Genomic DNA, 11,634 nt, shown 5'->3' on the forward strand with positions numbered 1-11,634 from the left:
TTATAAACTCAGAAACACATTTCTTCATCATGTTAACATTCAGAGACTTTATAGTTTCATTGTTCAAGCATTTATCATAATCTGTAATTATCTTGTTTTATTTGCTGATTGCTTTTTTTTTCCTATATAATTTCTGTAAGATCAGGGATGCTGTCTGCCTTTCTCACTGGTATATCCCCTTCACCTAACATAAAGCCTGATACTAAAAACCATTCACAAATACTAAGTTAACAAATGGATGATTTTAGTCACAGAAAGGAAAGCATGATTAGGAGCTAAATAGTCCAGGTTCTCCGAGTTCTCAAAAAATTTAAAAGGTGGCTCATTCTTATTTTTATGGATTTTTTAATGCCTTGCACAGAGTAGATTCTCAAAAGTAAACTGCATCCTTTTTGGAAATGAAAATGACCCTGAATATTATAGCAGGATTGGAGCTCACAAATCTGCTCTAAAAACAGTGAAGGAAAAAAAAAAAAACAGTGAAGGAGAAAGAGAACAGTAGAAAAACAGCTGTGCTTAGTACTCTACCAAGGCCTTCTATCCACTGTCTCAGATAAAACCCTCTGGAGGCACCATCGCTGTCTTCAACATGAGCAAAGTGACAATCAGCCAGAAAGTCCGTGGCCCAAGGTCAAGAAAGTGTTGGAATTGGGATGAGAACACCAGTTCTTCCTTAAACCAAAACCCACATTATTTCCTCTCCCCAATGCTGCCTTCACAGGAACCACAAAAAAATATGTATTTTTTTCAGTAACAACACATTAAGTGCATTAAATGATACAGTTAACATTTGCAAAAAAAAATGTTTTGATTATTCGACTTACATACGTTTTGGGAAAGGAAATACACGAATAAACTAAATAATTACATGTATCTCTTGGTGAGGCTGCAGTGATGGGAGAAAGAACAGATAAAGTCACCAGAAAAGAAACATCCCAATGTGTACACTTTCACACCCGCTATACTGCTTAAAGCTAGAGAAAATCTTCAGATTCTAAGGCATTTTTAGTTTGCAAAAAGGTTGAGATGTGCTTTTAAGAGAACTGTGATTTCAGGTTTGTCCTCAGGATAATTTCCAGATTTCCGAGTGGAATTTTGACGCGCAAGCCCCATCCCTCTCGGAAGCCTCTCCTAACTGCTGTGACCCCGAAAAGTGTAAGATCCACACCCACACCGGGGAGACCGTTCATTACAGCAGAGGCACAGGCGGGCCGTGCACGTAACCGCCCGGCTGGCAGGTTGAGGTGGACGGAGTCCTGGACCCCGTCCGCGGCGCGCTGCGGTCTAATATTAACTCTAAAGGAACTGCCTTGGGCCCGGAGTTCCCGAGGCTCGGAGAAGCGTGGAAGGGAGCGCTCCCCAGACGGGACGGGAGGGGAGGACGACAGGGCAAAGCCAACCTGTGAGCACTTTCCCAGCAGGTGCGCCCATTCAGGAGCTCCGCAGGGCCAGCAGCGGCGTCCCTGCCAGACCTGGGGAGGGGTGCAGCACCGGAGGACCGGCAGCTGAGGGACCCCCGCACCTGGGAGGACCCACACCTGGGACGGACCTGCAGCCGGGTCCCTGCATCTGGAGGGACCCACACACCTGAGGGCTCTCGCACCTGAGGATCAGCAGCTGGAGACCCCCCCCCCCCCACACCAGAGCTGGAGGGACACGTACCTGGGGCCCCTGCACCTGGAGGGATCCACACACCTGAGGGCTCTCGCACCTGGAGATCCCCAGAGCTGGAGGGACCCGAAGCTGGGGCCTCTGCACCTGGAGGGGCACGCACATGGGGCCCCTGCACCTGGAGGGATCCACACCTGCGGTCTCTTGCACCAGGAGGGACGCGCACCCGAGGGCCTCCGCACTAGGGGCGGGCAAGCGGGCGGCGGGGTAGCGCGCAGGGGGCTCCGGCTCAGGTTTCCACCCCAGCCTCAGCTTCCCCGGCGCAGACAGCGGAACGACCCCCGCCCGGCCTCCCACGCGCTTCCCCCCGCCCCCGCGGCCGCCGCACCGGGATGCGGCTTGGACCGCACGGCGCCGACCCCCGCCTGTCCGGAGACCTGCCAGGCCCGACTGGCCCCCGCGCCGCCGCGCCCCGCCGCGCCCCGCCGCACTCACCGCGCTCGCCGAGGTCGCTCCCGCAGCCGCACGCCCCGCCGCGCCCCTCGCGCGCACCGCAACAGCCTGCGCCTGCCAGGGCCGCCGGGTCGCCGGCTGAGGCCGCTCCAGGGCCGCGCCGCCGCCCCGCCCCCCGCGCCGCGCGCCAATCACCGCCGCGCACTGCCGCACGTGATGCGCGCCAGCCAATGGCGGCCCGAGGCGGCCCGGGAGGCGGCGGGCGGCGGGCGGCGGGCGGCGGGGCGGTGGGGGCTCGGCCGGGGGCTCCCGGGTCCCGCCGTCCCCGCGCGCAGGCCGTCCCGCCCCGACGCCCGCGCTCCCCCTGGCCCCGGCGTGGCTCCCGCACCTGCTGCCCGGCGCGCGGACCTGGTCAGAGCCCGAACCCCGGGGCCCGCGCCGATGCCCGAGGCTGCCCTCTCCCTCCTGGGGGGCGGGGTCAGCTGGGGACGCGGGGACCCGGCCTGCAGTCCCTCCCACCCTTACGGACCTAGCACGTCCCGGGCCGGGAGATACCCGGTTGAGCTCTCCCTCCAGGAAGGAGGGGGACGGTGCCCGCGGTGTGCGGAGCTACCTACACGCTCTGCCTGACCCTGAGCCAGGGCTTCACAGGCATCCCCTTGCCGAGTTCTCAGCAACCCCACGGTGCACAGAAAGGCGGGCACGTGCAGGGTGCTTAGGGCTTGGAGATCCAGCAAGCGATGGGGGATCGGCTGCTAGGCACTGTCGCCAGCGCTTGGGCCAAGGAATGTAACTGTGCTAAGTCAACGGAGGCCGCCCTGACCTACGGATGACGCGAATTAGCGAGATGACGAGGCGCCTGGTGGCTCGGTGGGCCTGCTCCGGTCATAATCCCTGGTCCTGGGAACCAGCTCTGCATGGGGCTTCCTGCTCCCCCCACCCTGGGGAGCCTGCTTCTCCCTCTGCCTAGGCCCCTCCCCCTGCTCGTGCTTTCTCGCTTGCTCTCCCAAATAAATAAATAAAATCTTAAAAAAAAAAAGGGGGGGGGGGTGGAGGAAATAACAAGACAAGGCTACTCTTCTGTAGCTCAGGAAGCAGGCCTCATAATAAACCAATGTAAGAATATTGTCGTGTCGAGACAATGCAAAAGAACATGTTAAATAAATAGTGGAGTCCGAAAGTGAGGTGAAAAAGGTTGAACTTGCTATTCCTCAGCACTGTCCAAGGGAGAAGAGTACCCCTACTAGGGTTTATTAATAAGCACCAGGACTGGTTTAAATGGCTCTCCAATGCTTGTTGCTGCACCAAGCATCCGCCATTACTGAGGAAAATTAGACACTGCTCTGCCTGTAGGGAGCCCCTACAGGTCTGTGGGGAGAAAAGAGCACAGGAGAGGGTAACCCTGGATGGTGTGGAAACACATTCACCCTGGAGGGGAGGCAAGGAAGAAGGAGGGGGGTTGTCAGGACCCCAAGAAGTGATAACAGAATGGGGGTCTTGAAAACAAACTGGAGAAGACAAGCTAAGTATAGCGCTTTCTAGTCAAAATATTGATAAGGGAAGAAAAATTGATCAGAGGCTTAGTTATCAACTAAATGTATTCCCATGAGTCCGAATCCTTCTTTCCTAGTGGATAAAGTTGTGGATTTTAGTGTAGATGCATTTTCTAACGCTGAGAGTCAATTAGAACTGACGTGCTAACACGTACTTTCTCTCCTTTTGCTGCTACCCTGGGGTACAAGTATCATTGTGAGAAGCCTATCACATACGGAATACCTTTCAAACTAATGTGGATGGAAATGTCAGTTCTCATCTGTCTAGTGACTGCTCTGTTTACCTAAAAATGACTTAGGTGATCCATCAGGGAAGCTTCTTAATTATTCCTGCTACAGGAAACCCTGCCTAGACAAATTGGTATTAACTTTGGAACAAGGGAGCCCTATGATGGGCTCATGATAAAGAGCAATAATGTTGAGATAAGAGGACACCGTGGGTGGTATGGAAGGAAAACACAGCTTTGCTCTTAAGTTAGAGCCACTTGCAAGGAAAATCTTTAACTTATTTTTGATATGTGATACTATGTTGCTGGTGACACCTTCTAAGTAATGTTTTTTCTTAGGGCATAAAAAAGTTGCAAATTAGATTACATTAAGATGATAGGGTTTTTCTTTTTTTAGCATTTCCATTTATTTTAATTCCTACCTATTTTTTCTTTCCACTCAAATCTCTAAAAACTAATGATTGATTGGACTAATTCAGTAGCCTGGCCAATGAGTTACAGCATTAATGAGAAAATTCTGATACAAATAAGAATCTTTAAGTCATATTTTCAACCTTCCACATTCTTTGCTTAATATTAAAATGGTTTACTTGATGGCATCATTTCCAGTTATGTTCTTCTCAAGTATATAGTCTACTCACTGCTTCCATCCAGTGCAGTGAAGATAAATGGATAATCACTCCTGAACAGGCTGTGGGCTTGTATTGAAGCATGTGGCCTGTTAGCCTAGCTCCAATGTCCTCTTTCAGGCAGAGTAAGTTGTCCGGCATAGCAGTCATCCCAGTTGTGATTTTGTTTCCTTATCACCGTTGCAACTGTGTTTGAAATAGCCATAATGCAATTTTCTCCATTTAATATGAGCTATTCTTAGCAGTGCAAAAGCTCTGACTGCAATTTCTTTCATTTTATTTCTTAATATAAGACGGGATTCATGTTTAACCATATCCATAGACCACTTAATGAATGAAATGGGGAATGCTTACAGACTGTGTGGTAATGAGAGATCCAAACACCAAGTGCTCCAGAGGCTTTGAGTTTCTCACATATGCCACTGTGGAGGACGTGGATGCAGCCATGAATGTAAGGCCACACAAGGTGGATGAAAGAGTTGTGGAACTGAAGAAGGCTGTCTCAAGAGAAGATTCTCAAAGACCTGGTGCCCACTTAACTGTGAAAAAGATTTTTGTTGGTGGCATTAAAGAAGACACTGAACAACATCATCTAAGAGATTATTTTGAACACTATGGGAAAATTGAAGTGATTGAGATCATGACTGACCGAGGCAGTGGCAATAAGAGAAGTTTTGCTTTTGTAACATTTGATGCCCATGACTCTGTAGACAAGATTGTCATTCAAAAATACCATACTGTGAATGGCCACAACTGTGAAGTGAGGAAAGCCCTATTGAAGCAAGAGATGGCTAGTGCTTCATCCAGCCAAAGAGGCCAAAGTTGTTCTGGAAACTTTGGTGGTGGTTGTGGAGGTGGTTTTGGTGGGAATGAAAACTTTGGTTGTGGAGGGAACCTCAGTGGTCAAAGGTGGCTTCGGTGGCAGTTGAGATGGTGGTGGATACAGTGGCAGTGGGGATGGCTGTAACGGATTTGGTAATGATGGTGGTTATAGAGGAGGTGGCCCTGGTTACTCTGGAGGAAGCAGAGGCTATGGGAGTGGTGGACAGGGTTATGGAAACCAGGGCAGTGGCTATGGTGGGAGTGGCAGCTATGACAGCTATAACAACGGAGGAGGTGGAGGCGGCTATGGCGGTGCTAGTGGAAGCAACTTTGGAGGTGGCAGAAGCTACAACAATTTTGGCAATTACAACAATCAATCCTCAAATTTTGGAGCCATGAAAGGAGGAAATTTTGGAGGCAGAAGCTCTGGCTCCTATGGTGGTGGAGGCCAATATTTTGCCAAACCACAAAACCAAGGTGGCTATGGCAGTTCCAGCAGCAGCAGCAGCAGCAGCTATGGCAGTGGCAGAAGATTTTATTTATTTATTCATGAGACACACACACACACACACACACACACACACAGACAGAGAGGCAGAGACACAAGCAGGCTCCATGCAGGGAATCTGACGTGGGACTCAATCCCGGGTCTCCAGGATCAGGCCCTGGGCTGAAGGCAGTGCTAAACTGCTGAGCCACCGGCACTGTGGCAGAAGGTTTTAATTTCTGCCAGGAAACAAAGCTTAGCAGGAGAGGAGAGCCAGAGAAGTGACAGGGAAGGTACAGGTTACAATGGATTTGTGAACTCAGCCAAGCACAGTGGTGGCAGGGCCTAGCTGCTACAAAGAAGACATATTTTAGACAATACTCATGTATGGGCAAAAACCTTGAGGACTGTATTTGTGACTAATTGTATAACAGGTTATTTTAGTTTCTATTTTGTGGAAAGTGTAAAGCATTCCAACAAAGCGTTTTAATGTCGATTTTTTTTTGTTGCACCCATGCTGTTGATGGCTAAATGTAATAGTCTGATCATGACACTGAATAAATGTGTTTTTAAAAAAAAACAACAACAAACCAGCACACACTGTGCAGCTGAAGACAACACATATTTATGATCTCATGGTTTTCGCAGCCAGGCTGTAACTGAGGTGTTAGACAGGGTGGCAGCCTCATCAAAAACTTGATGAGGAACAACCTGCTTCCAAGCTCCTCCACTGAGTTACTGGCTGCATTGGCCTCAGTGCAGCTGCAGGAAATTCACTTTCTTTGCTGAGGTCAGCAGTGTGCTGTTCGCAGCTCTGAAGCTGCCCTCAGTTCTCACGACGTGGTCCTTCCTACACTGTCTCACCACACAGCAGCTTCTTGAAGCCAACAAAGGACAAAGATTCATCATTTTAAAAATTATTTTTACTATCCAAGGCCTACCTTTATTTTTTTTACTTTAAAAAAAATGGAGTTGCTTCACAATGTTACATCAGTTTCAGGTGTACAACACAGTGGTTCGACAGCCCTGTCCATTATGCCACGTTTACCACAGGTGTAGCTTAAAAAAAAAAAAACAGGGCACACATCATGAATATGCATGTCACCCTTGAGAGGGAACCATGTTGATCTCTGTGTCCTTCCAGTTTGTGGGTATGTGCTGCCAAATCGAGCACAGAATCATTATCATTTCAGTGGAAGCATAATATTCCATTGTGTGAATGTGACATAATTTAACTCTCCTCTAGAGGTATTAGGTTAAAATTTTTCTTAATTATAAACAAAGCTACAACTCACTTTGTGAGCTCCTGTTCTTTCCTTAGTGTAATGCCTAGAAGTGGAACTGCCGGGCCAAACAATACACACTTAAAATATTTTTACAGCTAGGGGCACCTGGCTGGCCCAGTCATTGGAGCACCCGACTCTTGACCTCCATGTTGTAAATTTGAGCCCCACATAGCGTGTGCAGATTACTTAAAAATAAAATCTTAAAAAAAAATAAGAAAAGCTTCTTTATATTTAGAAAACAGCCATCCAGAAAATTAATCCCATTACACTTCTACAAAGAATGTGTGAGAGTGTGGATTGGTGCACATACTTGCCAACACTGGCATCATGCATGAATTTAAGCTCTGCCAATGTAATGGTAAAAAATTATATCTCATTGTTTTCATTTGTATTTTTTTTAAAGATTTTATGTATTTATTCATGAGAGACACACAGAGAGAGGCAGAGACATAGGCAGAGGGAGAAGCAGGCTCCATGCAGGAAGCCTGATGCGGGACTCTATCCCAGGACCCCAGGATCATGCTCTGAGCCAAAGGCAGAGGCTCAGCCGCTGAGCCACCCAGGTGTCCCTCATTTGTATTTCTTTGATTGGTGAGGTTGAATATGTTTAGGCTTATTGGACATTATTTTGTAAATTATCCTTAAATGACTTGCTGGCTTTGCAATTGTGAAAGCACTTTGTTTCTTAAGTACCCCTTGTGGGTTGCAAGTGTTTTTCCCAATTTATGTCACTATTTTGGGAAATCATTGGTCATATAAAAGTTTTAAGCTTTAATTTTGTTAGTCATTTTATTAATGCTTTTTGCCGTTGATGTCATGCTTAGAAATATCTCTTCCACCCTCAGAAGTGTAAAAATGTTCACACAGCATGATTGTAAAATTCTTATGGTTTCATCTTACGTCTTCAGTTTTCATTGTTCTGGAATGATTGTGCTATAAGACTGATGCTTCAGTGAGGATCATGACAAGGGTTGTTTTTTTTTTTTTTTCCTTGAGTTATTCTAGATGCACAACTCCAGAGCTATTTTATTTATTTATTTATTTTTAGAGGTTACTTATTTATAAATGAGAGACAGAGAGAGGCAGAGACACAGGCAGAAGGAGGAGAAGCAGGCTCCCTGTAGGGAGCCCGATGCGGGACTCGATCCCAGGACCCTGGGATCACGCCCTGAGCTGAAGGCAGATGCTCAACTACTGAGCTACCTAGGCATCCCTCTAGAGCTATTTTAAAGATGAGTCACTCATGGCTGCAGATCTTTGGGAAACAGAATAAATTAGCCCAGTGGAATGTCTTTAACATGTGGCCTCTGAGTAATTTTGTTTCCAGGAACATCCACTTTTTCCTGAAATTTTTATGCAAGTGTGTCACTTGTACTGTAATAACATGATGTCAGAGGACAGGCTGAGTGACAGGGCTGACAACACAAACAAATCAACATGACCAATCAGGAGGACCCAGGATAAGGACCAAAACCACACAGCCCTTAAGGAAGAGGCCAGGATGATCTTGCCAGGCACCATTGCTTTCAGTACCATCGAGGCAGAGGGCACGAGGCTCCTGGTGAGAAAGCAGGTACCCCTTGCTGCAGGCGGGAAGCAGGGTCTCAGCACAGGACAGGCTGGAGTGGAAAGTGGGCCTCCCGGGTGCTCTCTCCTGAGCACACTGACTCCTAAAGAAATTCTGGTGCCCAGAAAGCTACAAGAGCTGCCATGGGCCATGATGTCTCTTAGCTAAATGAATGTGTGAACCCGAAATTCAGATGCTGGGGCTGATCTGCTCAATACCCCGCACTTAGCACAGAGCCCTGCTCTGTGTGGGGTCCCCCCCCCATCGTCTCCCATGCATCTCAGCCCCCCTCGCAGCTCCACAACTGGTGTGTTCTTAGGCACTTAGTGAATGTTTACGGGATAAGTGATTGATGGTTTGAGGAAATAAATGTGTAGGTATTCAAGAGGAGCTTAGCCACATTCTGACAACCAAAGTAGCCTGTTTGTGGAGTGCCTGTTTCTGCAGTAAGTGCTCTGCACACTTAGCCTATCCGATCTCCACAAGATAGGAATACTCTGATTGCTGCATTTCACCCAGGAGAAGCAGCTCAGAGAGGAACAAAGGTTACCAATTAAGTGGAGGAATCAAGCTCTAAACCCCCAAACAGTCTGATCCCAAGGCCCAAGGGGTTTCCCGATGCTCACGGACAGTCTCTGGATAGTGCACAGATCCCCGTGGTGGGGAAGCCTGGCCATGCTGTAGGCATGTACACACCTGAGGCAGTTCATGGGAGTGTTTATCTTCCAGAATGGACAAGGCCCACAACCACAGCTGGCACAAGAGCACGTGAGCCAGCGAGAGCACCTTGACCTTGCATGATTCTCCAGCCTGGCCCTGGAGAGGGAAGACAACAGGTGACTTATGTGCGGCTCTCTTCCTCAGCAGCATGGCTCTTTCCAGAGATGACTTGACCTTGGCAGGCTGGCTTGCAATTCCTAGTGGCTGTGGGTGCTGGCACACTCATGATTAGGGGGAGCCTGCCACCTGCCTGTTATATCTATTCAAAAGAGAGCCACCCAGCCAATACACTGGAAGACAGAAGGTACTAGAAAGAGCAGTGGACGCTCTTGGGTGGGAGGTCCGAGTGGCAGCTCATTGTTTTTATTATTGATGTGAGTGATTAAGGGGAGGCTGGGAAAAGCTCCAGGCTGAAGGAGTAACCTCAGGCTTGTAGTCCAGTCCTTACCAAAGAGAACAATCAAGACTAGATTTTTAAAAGGAAAAAGGTACTGTGAGTGAAGGCAGAGGCATGGGTCCAGACTGATGCTGTCACCGAGAGCTGTGCCACCCCATGGCAGCAGATGACTGAGGAACACACTGCAAGTCAGGTTTTCTCAAGCCCAGTACTCCCCGAACTGCTCGAGCAGACGACTGACTATTCCACTGGCTTCCAACTTTATCAGAAGGATGTGCAGTCATCCCTGGGAGGGGTCACATTTTGAAAAGCGTCTGTAAAGCGAGAATACACTTCTTTTTATCTTTGTCGCCCCTGTTAAATGGATGATCCCAGTTACATTATTAAACTGATAAATTCCATTTAAAAGCAGAGAAGCGTGGTTCTGGTTTCACTCGGCCTCGGAGAACCCCGGCTCTGCTTTCCCCACCTCACTTCCGTGGACAATTCCCCCTTCTGAACGTGGAAATGGTACAATAGGTAGAGGAGCCCCTCCTTCATGAACTGAGTCAAGCTGCACCTGGCCGGCAAGTCCCTCCATGGGCCGCGCCGTGGGTTGTTAGCACGCCCGTCTGCTCCCACCGCCGAGGCTCCCCAGGAATCCCAATCCTGTTTTGGGTGCTGAACTCCAGTCCAGTCCAGCCTTCTTATTTTACAGATGGAGGAGACAAGAGCCCCAGAGAAAGGACATGACCCCACGTCTGTCCTTGAGCTTAAACTGTTTGTCAATTTATTTGCAGTCATTATCAAGAAGTGGCTAGTGGGGATAAGGCCTGGTGCCTCCCCGCAACGCAGGACAGCCCAGGTAGTGGACGAGGAGCAGCCGAAGGCAGGCAAGGCCCACGCCATGCAGTACCCACTGGCCACCCTAGCTACTTGGTGTCTAGTTCAGGTGCTTGGGAAACCGATAAAGAATGTTCCATGTTGGTTAAGATTTGGGAAGATCTTCACATCTACATTTAAATTTTTTAAAACCATGTTTAAAATAGTCCAATCATAGGTTTAAAGGTATAAACTATTATCATGTAATCTTTTTTTAAAAGACTTTATTTATTTATTCATGAGAGACACAGAGAGGCAGAGTCACAGGCAGAGGGAAAAGCAGGCTCCCTGCGGGAGCCCGATGTGGGACTCAATCCCAGGATCCCAGGATCACGCCCCCAGTCAAAGGCAGACACTCAACCACTGAGCCCCCCAGGCGTCCCTCCTCTTTCCTCTTGATGGGGTTCTGGGGCCACGTTGTCCTCTGTCTGTGCTCACAGCAAGGGACGTCGCATCCTCCAGCCGCCACGATTCCCGGTGGCTTGTTTGCTCTGCAGATAAGGGGTCCTCTGTCCCACTGCCTGAGTGTTCTGCTTCTGTGTCGGGTTCGGCTGTGATGTTTGGTGTGGACTTCCTTGGCGTTATCCTGTTTATCCTCAACTCCTTGCATCTTCAAGTTTATGTCTTTTGCTAAATTTGGGGAATCTTTGCAGTGATTTCCTTGAAAATCTTTTGGCTCACCTTCTTCGTCCTTGTGAGATTCTGGTGCCTCAATGTGTGATTTCTGTCCACAGGATCTGGGGGCTCCGTGTGTGTGTTTCTCCAGCTTATCTTCTTGTTGGGGTTGGGTCATTTCTCTTTCTGCCTCCAACCCCTCCTGTCCATGGGCCACATGTCCATCCACTGAGTTGTTCATTTGTATGTTCCATTGAATCTCCTTTACATCTTCTGTTTCTCTCCTTAGACTTTCTATTTTCTTCATTTGTTGCAACTGTGCTCAGAGCTGCTCTCTGGGGCATTTCTGTGATGGCTGCTTTAAAATCCTTGCTGGAGGGACGCCTGCGTGGCTCAAGGGTTGAGC

At 48.8% G+C, this 11,634-nt stretch overlaps 1 protein-coding gene and 1 non-coding gene across 3 annotated transcripts in view; both read right to left on the reverse strand.

Moving 5' to 3' along the window:
- The window catches only part of PTPDC1 (protein tyrosine phosphatase domain containing 1), a 59,237-nt gene extending 57,067 nt beyond the window's left edge, over positions 1-2,170 (reverse strand). Inside the window, exon 1 of one of the 2 annotated variants that reach the window (XM_038527367.1) lies at positions 2,107-2,170. The gene's annotated coding sequence lies outside the window, so the exon portion shown is untranslated. The remainder of the gene's footprint in view (positions 1-2,106) is intronic. The other variant, XM_038527368.1, reaches the window with a different exon arrangement.
- Positions 2,171-6,852: 4,682 nt separating this feature from the next.
- LOC119869891 lies at positions 6,853-6,956 on the reverse strand. Its single transcript, XR_005354880.1, has one exon. It is a non-coding gene; the product is annotated as a U6 spliceosomal RNA (small nuclear RNA).
- Positions 6,957-11,634: the final 4,678 nt, after the last annotated feature.

The sequence above is a fragment of the Canis lupus genome, chromosome 1, assembly GCF_011100685.1.
Source record: "Canis lupus familiaris isolate Mischka breed German Shepherd chromosome 1, alternate assembly UU_Cfam_GSD_1.0, whole genome shotgun sequence".
Classification (NCBI taxonomy): domain Eukaryota; kingdom Metazoa; phylum Chordata; class Mammalia; order Carnivora; family Canidae; genus Canis; species Canis lupus.